The following is an 8,999-nucleotide window of genomic DNA, read 5'->3' as shown; positions in this document are numbered from 1 at the left end:
ATTTAACTGCATGATCTACTTGCTACTATTTGTGTTACGTGTTGTTTGGGTGTGACACACATTGAGTTGCCTTGAGCAGCAAATGTGTTCAATGAATAAATTATCTTCTTGTTCTTCTTTTGTGCATTAAAAGCAGACATCAAACTCAAATGTGTTTGTTTCTTATTAACACCTCCTCCACTTCCTGTTTCTTTCACTGGACTTGATGATATGAGCTGCAGTTGCTTTTCCCCCACTACATTCTGAATAACAATGATTTTGTGTTAGTATTGACTATGAACATCACTGTAACTTCAGTGGAAACTGTTAGAAAATTAAACGTGATTTTTGTAATTAATTTGGTGTTTTGTCAAATGTCATCATTTATATCTTTGTATTGTGGTTCCATAGATTTGTACAGATGACTGCAGTATTTTCTTTCTTTTTTGTTTCTTGTTTTGGATTTTAATTAGACTCAATACCAGTCTAGTTTGTGCCGGTTTGTTTGGTTTGTCTGTTCGGGGTGGTCATTCACCGGATTGCCTGTCTTGCTTTGTTACTGGTGCAATTGTTTTGGAAATTCAGTTGCACACACTCTGTTTTGAAGTTGTTTTTTGAGGGTGTTGGTTTAGTTAGAGAGCAGAGCTGATATTCCGCCACTTTAAGTGGTCACCCATGTTCCTGGCATGCCACCTGTGAAGACAGAGGTCAAAAAAACAAAACACCAGAGGTGGATTTGCTTCAGTTTGAGGTGGATCTCTTCCTAGTTTGTACAATGACTCGAGCCATGAGTCGTGGGAAAGGTGAGGCCAGGCTGCAGGGAAAAGCTAAATATATAAATTATATGAAGCAGTGGTTATACCTGTGCTTCTTGTGTCCATTTCTCATAGGGAGTTAGTTCAGAAACAGAAGACTGATCCCTTTATGAAAGCCCTTTTGAGCTGGTCTCCTGTGGGAGACATGGAAACTGCAATTTAGGTGCAAAATTTTGTCTTGGCCTTGCAAGGGAGAAAGGTCCAGGTCATCACTGGATTCGGTTTTTGGGCCCTCAGTGCAGGGTCCCTTGGCAGTTATACAATGTTGCCAAAAGTCAAAACCACTACTGAACTTGATTAACTACATCCATGGTTTTATGCACTAAATTGGCAAAACGCAAGTTGGAGAAGTCACAAAAGAAAATGAAATCACTGTTTGACCATAAAGCAAATCCATAGAGTTCTAGAGATGAGGTCATGTTTCTGCTATTTCAAATGTGATTTGCTAGTCCATCTACAGTTAAAAAGAAAGTTTCTGAACAGAAATATCAGATTTCAATGCCCACAAGAAAATCTAGGCTGTCATGTAAATGTGTCTTATTTGTTGTTTTTCTTTTTCTGTCTTTTCACTTGGCAGGCACTGGTTTGTCTTGTGTTTTTCTATAACGCATGTACATCTTTGTATAGTATCTGTATCTAAATGTATGTGTTAAGTTATTGTGTTGTTCTACATGTATTTTGGGTGTGATGTACATTGAGTTGCCCTTAGGACACATAGACCTACGTATGTGTTTGAATCAAACTCACACCATCTCCACATCCTGTTTCGTTTGACACCTCCTGACTTCAATTAGTATTTGTTGGAGGCTTCAGTGCACACAAGTCGCTGGTCATCATGGGACTGAAAGGATGTAATGGCAAGTATATACGCATCACCATTGCGGTAAGTCTCTTGTTTGTTTCTATATTTCAAAGTTTTTATATGTAGATGCCACTGACAAACATAGTAACGTAACAAAAAAATGATGTTTTCTAAGTTAAGATGTAACTCAGATTTTATAAAGCTGTTAGTTCATGATCTATCTCTAAAAAAGATGATAATTATATAATAAATATAATGCACAGTCAAAGTTGGATCTCCTAAGTTTTTGATGGTGGTAATGGCATAGAATATAATTATAATCATTTATAGAGTGAAATTGTAATCAGGTGTAGCTAACTACTAGTGGTTTTATTCCCTGTTTTGCAGCTGATGGGTTCTACCTCCATGGGTTCAGGTCTGTGGCTGAGATTCAGTGAGAGCACCAAAGGCTTCTTCGAAACGGAGATCTTCAGGTCAAGCTCTCCCAGTGAGTCATGCCATTCTCAATAAAAATAAAATAAAGGATAGACAAATTGTTGTTTCTTACACATACTAAATAACAGATACAGTGCAGAAAATAAGTATTTGATCCCCTGCTGTTTATTGCCCTTATTTCACTTAGATCAAATGTAAATTCATTTATAACCTTTATATGATGATATGATAGACCGTCTATTTCTTTGTAATACATACAGTGGATCAAATATTTATTTTCCCTACTGTGTGTATTTGTCTTGTATCAGGTGTGGTGGTGCCGATAGCACTGGGGATACTGATGCTCATCTCTGTGATTCTAAGCTGCAGTGAGAAAAAATGTGTTGTACAAATGGTAAGTTTGCTGCTGTGAAACTTGACTTTCATAACAGCCATAACAGCTATCTATCAATAAGTACAGTAAGTCTGTGCTCTGCCCAGCCTCCCTCCTCATGAGGACAGGAGTTAATGTCAGACACAGAAAGATTTATCAGTACACTTGTGTCCTGTGTCAGACAAATCAACAATACATGAATGGATGTTGCAACGCAATTTTTAAAAAACTTTTTAAAGTTTTTAGTTAAAGTTTATTGACTTCTCTCTCTTCAGTTCTGTGCCTTTGTGGTCATCCTGGCTGTAGCTGAAGTTACTGTTGGAGTGCTGGTTTATGTCCGCAAAAAAGAGGTGAGAGGAAAGCAGAGGGAGGGGGGAGGAAGAGCAGTTGAGATTGGAAAACAATAAAATCAAGAGCTTGTAAATGCCTTATATTAAATTGTACCCATGATGTTGTGTTTTAATATTTACTATGTAGATTGGAGATAGCATTGCGGGGTTCTACAAAAACATAGAAAAAAAATCTGTAGAAAATGAAGCAATTTGTGTCACTCTCAAATTCATCCACACCACGGTAAGCACCAACTACTCCTTCATTCCAGTTTCTTTTGATGAATTTGTACTCAGGGCTTTCTAAACTTTTGCACTTAATCTTTTTACTCCTTTGTATGTTCAATTCACCATACAACAAAGGATAATGTTCAATTATTATAGAATAAATAATCATAAAATACTTAAATGACCAGAAATAATTTTATATATAACTTTATCAAAGTGTATTTCATGTTGACACATTTTATTTCATAACGTCACTGGCCTCTCGCCATTCATCAGACTGGCTTAATTACCTTAATTTAGTTCTGGTAGGAGTTGTTGAACTTTATAGCTTAAGAGGCAGGGAGCATGTGATTGGCTGAAAGTTAAGAAAGAAAGCAGCAACAGCAGCAGTCAGGAAAACGGTGAGAACATTTTTGTGAATTTAAATTCTTCTTATTTTCTACAAATAATTTCTCCTGCCCTGTCCCCTATACTTGCTCTGTAGCTTCAGTGCTGTGGAAAAGTGACCTGTGCCTGTCCAGACAACACATTGCCTGTAAGTTGGTGTTAAGAAATGGAACCCGCCATCATGACTGTGTCAGTTGTGTAGTATTGTCTTTATGGACTTTTTATGTTAATTGTTGTATTGTTTTGGGGACTGCGGATATAATTTAGCACATGTGCTAAATCCGGTGTATTTACTGTGGGTACTCTAGCACTCACTGTCCATTAATATGCATTGTCCCAACTAAATAAACAAGTAGGTATAGTAAAGTAAAGTAAAGTATTAGACTAATATTGTTCAGATGATCTAAGAGTTACTTGGATGTATTATCTGTCTTCTGTTGACTCTGGTGGCTCAGTTTCTACTGTCTTTGTCTTGTTACAGAGTTGCCTTGACCATATTAAAGAATTTGTCGACAGTAAAGCACCACTTGTGATGGGGGCCTTCATTGGAACTGGAGTTCTGCTGGTAGGCAAGCGTGTTGCACGTTTTACTTTTCTGTGCTTAGACGCAGTGAATGAAGTTCAGTCCGAAAACTCACGATTCAAATGTTTTTTGCAGCTGTTGAGTATACATTTAGAGTTTGGCGTCTAGACTCCGTCTCATCACTTCCTGAATATGGTTTCATTATGATGATGACTTATATCTTAACCTCCGAAGCCTACGGGTGGATGTTCGGGTGGAGGTGGGGCTGAAACAATAGGCAGTAGGTGAAATGCAGTGCCATTGGCAGCAAAGAGGAAGATGGGGAAAATTTTGCAGTTTAAATCGTGCGCCAAATTGAGAGGGTATATATGATTAAGTGAGGTTTGTCACATGAGTGAAGCAATTCAGCTCGAGTTTAATTTAAATTTAATTAATTAATTTAAAAAGTTAAGTCTCAAAATGAAGTGCAATAAAATGCAAGGTGGAGATACACAGACACAGGTTGATACCTTGATTGGCTCACAGTCAAATAGCTTACAAGAGCTAAAGCAGTTTCATTTTCTCTTAACACATAAAATGGAGGGATAATAGCAGAATTTACATTCATTGCATACTCACAGATTAGATTGTTGTGACATGCCTGACAGCATTATGGATAGGATGCCTGCGGACATAGACAAAAGTCACACAATAAGATAAACAATAACCAAGTGTTAGACCAACAGCTCCACAAATTATAGAATAGAATTACCATTATCCATTTCAACAAAATAGGAGAGCTGCTCCTTAAAAGTGTCAATATGTACAATACAAATGCAATAACTAATACACATCACTTCACACATCACATCATTCACACAGGCAGCAGTTGAAAATATGCAGCATAGTCAGTTTCAAATGCGGACAGTTCAGAGATACTGCACATGCGCTTCTCAGTTGGTGAGTGGGAGGGAGTGCAGGACCAGCTTTCACTCTCACTGTCCCGACCAGTCTTTGTTTTTTCTTCCACAAATTGATATCTGGGGCTGGACAAAACTAAACAGGCAGTGGATTTTTCCTTTACATGGCTTATATCTCCACTTTCTGTTTCTGTGGCTGCATGCTGACTAGCATACGGGCCGTGTTGCTGCTTCTCCCACTAGCTCGTTCTGTGGCTGGTTTAATCCTGGAGGTGATAAAGGGGATGCAGATTTTTTTCACATCTACATTCACTTATGCCATCCCTGATCTTTATCTGTCCTTCTCTCTCCAGATAGCTTCCCTGGTCTGCCTCATGGTTTTCCGGCGACAGCTCAGTCAGAACGTAGAGGAGGATTCAGGTTTTAACCTTTGCCCTTTTCTGCCTCATCAGTGAAGACCATTGCTGGATTTCTGGCTCAACCAGCATATCACTGTTTACAGATTTGACCACTATTAGTTACTACTAGTATTTCAACTAGAATTGTGTTACAATGCATTATGAGCTCAGAATCTGACCTATTATGAAAATGCCAAATATAATTTGGTGAAAATGGAAAAGGGAACATTTTGTTAAATCTATGTTTTTATCTAAGATTGGATCAAACAAATCTGTTAGATTGTAAAGTTGTGTTATCTTCACACTGGCCTTTACACCAGTCACTCAGTTTGTGAGACTGACTGGACACTCAGCTTCACTTTCTTATTGATACTCTTTATTAGCCTACTATAGATATAACAGTTATACTGTATTTGTATGAGAGTAAGTGTTTTTTTGTTTTGTATTGTTAATGTTTATTTTGTATTGTTCATGATTTGTTCAGACTGACCAGGAAAAAAACCCAGAAGCACCCTCTTTAGTATTGGACATGAATTGTTTGTGCATATACACTTGCATCACACTGTTATTTTTCAATTCATAATTTAAGAAAATCATATTCCACCATATGTTCTCCTTCTTTACTTCTTGTTTACATTTAAAAAAACAAAAAACAAAAAAATGTGAGTGCAGTTATCTAAACGTGTCTTTATTTCATTGCTCACATGTCATGGAAAAGTGTTTTAAAATTGCTTCACTACTGTCAATTATGATGATTCTAACACATTACAGCCTCTAAAGATGAGTACATTAGTCACTTTAAAGACATGAATACAGTCACTGTTTACTTGTGAGTTAAAGGATCATAGGGCAGGATTAATGAGAACGGCCAGTGACGCGACGGCCGCTGCGCGTAACTACAGCAACCAGGGAAGCCACCGGCACGGGAGCGCGCACAGACTTTTCACTGTTTACTTTACTCTTTACAGTCTTTCCTATCTGGGGAGGGAGGGGGGGTATTTTACTGTAGGTTCTCGCTCTCACAGACAGACAGACAGACACACACACACACGCACACACACACACACACACACACACACACACACACCTTCACTGTGCTGCAGCAGGAGGCTGCTTGTCTGTTCCTCTGAGCTCCTCTGCATGGATCTGTATGGGCTCCTACAGGCCGGTACCGAGAATTAACGCGCCGGGTCCGGGTGTCGGGCCGCATCTGTCAGGGTCCGCGGTCCCATGAAAACCAATCAACACCGGACATATTCATGATTTCATAAAAATAAAAAAAAACGGACGCGTCGCGGACACGCCGGCCAGGACGTGAAAAGTGGACGTGTCCGGGCAAAAGAGGACGTTTGTCCACCTGCCTGATAACGTTGTTGAAGTTATAACGTCGGCTTTTAACCGCTAGCTGCGGCTAACGGCTAATAATAAGACAGTAGTGAAGAGGGAGAGGGTGTGTAAGTTAGTGACCTGCCTGCTGCTGTGTGCGTGTGTGAAGGGAGGGGGAGAGAGAGTGGCGGCGGCGGCGGCGGCGGGGGGGGGGGTTAACAGGGCTTTAAGTTGTGCTGGGTGGTTTGCTGGCAGTAACAGTAGGCCTAATTTGGATCCACCGTGGTTCAGAGCGATTGATATAACAGGGAGTGTCGCCACTCTGTTACTGTATCAATGGCTCTGCCGCGGTTGCCCTCTTCATGTCTCCATTCCATTGATCCATTCGAAGGCAGTCGTGGACGCGCTGACGTCAGGTCCGCCGGCCAGCGCGCGAAATTCACCCCCTGAATTGCAGCGCATTTTGCAGCACAGACCCCGTTCAGGGCAATGGAGAGATACGCGGGTGGGCTCGTTCTTTTTGGTTTTGAACGCTTCCTCACCCATTATTATTTAAAAAACGTAAAACGCATGGGTATTTTCCGGTATTTTCTCACAAATCCTGCCCTATGATCCTTTAAGTGGAAGGTACCCCTGGATCCTGCAGGAGAGACTGTCCTTCACTCATGTCAGAGGAATTTTGTGAGGACAGGAAGTAGGAGGTTGTGATCGGTTGTGGTAGGGAGCAGAGAGTGGGGAAGGAAGCAGAAAGCTGAACAACACAGTAGTGACAGAATTCTGTCACAAACTGGCTCAAGGTGTGCGACACAGGGAGGGAAGTCAACTTTGGAGTACCTATGAAAGATGTTTTGGGGGTTTTTTAAGTATTTTTAGAGAGCTTTTTGCCTTTAATTCATAGGACAGATGAGACACACACAATGAGCTCAAGCAGTATTACGTAAGGTGCAAGCAATGTTTACATAAATTTAAACAGTTTTACTACATCTGTCCAGAGGGTGGCTCTAGAGACATTTAAAAATCAGTGAACATGCATGTACCCCATCACTGGGATGGTCATCTGCTAATGTAGATTTTGATTGTGTCTTTGAAGGTTCTCAGTCATCCAGGTCATTGTAGTCGTTAAGGGCTGAAGTTGAAGGCAAATGGACTTCTTTAGATCCTTGAAGACGTTTTGCCTCTCATCCAAAAAGCTTCTTCAGTTCTAAAGACCAGTGTGGGAAACTCAGGTATTGAACCCTGAGTGGGAACAAACACCTTTGGGGTGGTCTGACTACTTGACTAGCCATCATGCGAGTCGTTAGTTAACCTTCTGGGGAGAGATGGCTTCCCAGGAAGCCAACCCTAACGACTCACATGAGGGCTAATCAACAACTCCCAGGACCACCTCAAAGGTGTTTGTTCCCACTCAGGGTTCAGTACCTGAGTGGGAGTTTGTGTGTGTGTTTGCTTTGAAATGATCTGAATACATATATCAACAAGAAAAACAAAGCTAGTTATACTATTGTATCTAGTCAAGGGCAAATAAGTGACTGGTGAATTCATGGATGAGTCACAAAACATGCTACAGATGTCAGAGAGTGAGCCAGAGCCAGACTGAACCACTGTCTGCCCCCTTGTGGTGGTCTGAGCTCACTAACCCACAGACCGCAACATAAACAGTTGTCAGAGTCAGGAAGGAAATGTTGTGGATCTGGATAAACCCTATTTAAGTTATCAATTTCATCTGTAGATGGCAGAGAACTGTGAGGCTAAAAGCAGGGCCAGGAGACTGGAGAGTAGAAGGGTTATGCAGATTAAACATCATGTCTAGGATACTTCTGATGATATGGGTGAGGGTCGTAGAGCGGAGCCAGGTAGAAAGAAGGGGCCCATTTGGCTTTGTTGGCCCTCTGCTTAGATGATGAGGGAGGGTCGTTGAGGAGAGGCTGATGAGTAGGAGGTTAGTTACAGAGACGTTTGGTTAGGTTCTTCAGGAGGAGGCACAGCACAGGACAGTATGAATGTTTTTTTTTTTCGTATCTGAAGAGGAAGTGTGTATTTTCCATCCTGACAAAAAAAGACCAGAGATTTTCGTTGACTGTTTACCCTTTTAAATTAAACAGGTGGAACTGTTTATACTTGACAGAAGATGTCTGAACTGTGTGAACTAAATATTTAGGAAGGTTGTCGGCTCGATTTAGTCAGTTATGAAGATTGAACATGTCAAGGTTTTCCAATTGAGGTTATTTATGCTTTATGCTTAAAAAATCTGTGGTTTTTCATCGTCTTCCTACTAAAAGGCTAATGTTTTTAGGCTAATGTATTTTTTGTGATAATGGTGACTTCTTGTAGGACTTCTTTTAGGCTACTGTACGTTAATGGGTGACAGTTTTGATTTTTGAAGGTTTTTTGATTCAGTTTTCACTCAATTGTTAAAAAGACAAAAAAAAATTATGTGTCTTCTCACCTTTGAGGTGAAGCGGGTCTGGGCATGAACAGGGCAGGTGGAACACGGAGCAATGGAAA

The sequence above is a fragment of the Trachurus japonicus genome, chromosome 8, assembly GCF_045865225.1.
Source record: "Trachurus japonicus isolate A0001 chromosome 8, Traja_1.0".
NCBI classification, from domain to species: domain Eukaryota; kingdom Metazoa; phylum Chordata; class Actinopteri; order Carangiformes; family Carangidae; genus Trachurus; species Trachurus japonicus.
Note: the sequence above shows the minus strand (reverse complement) of the source record.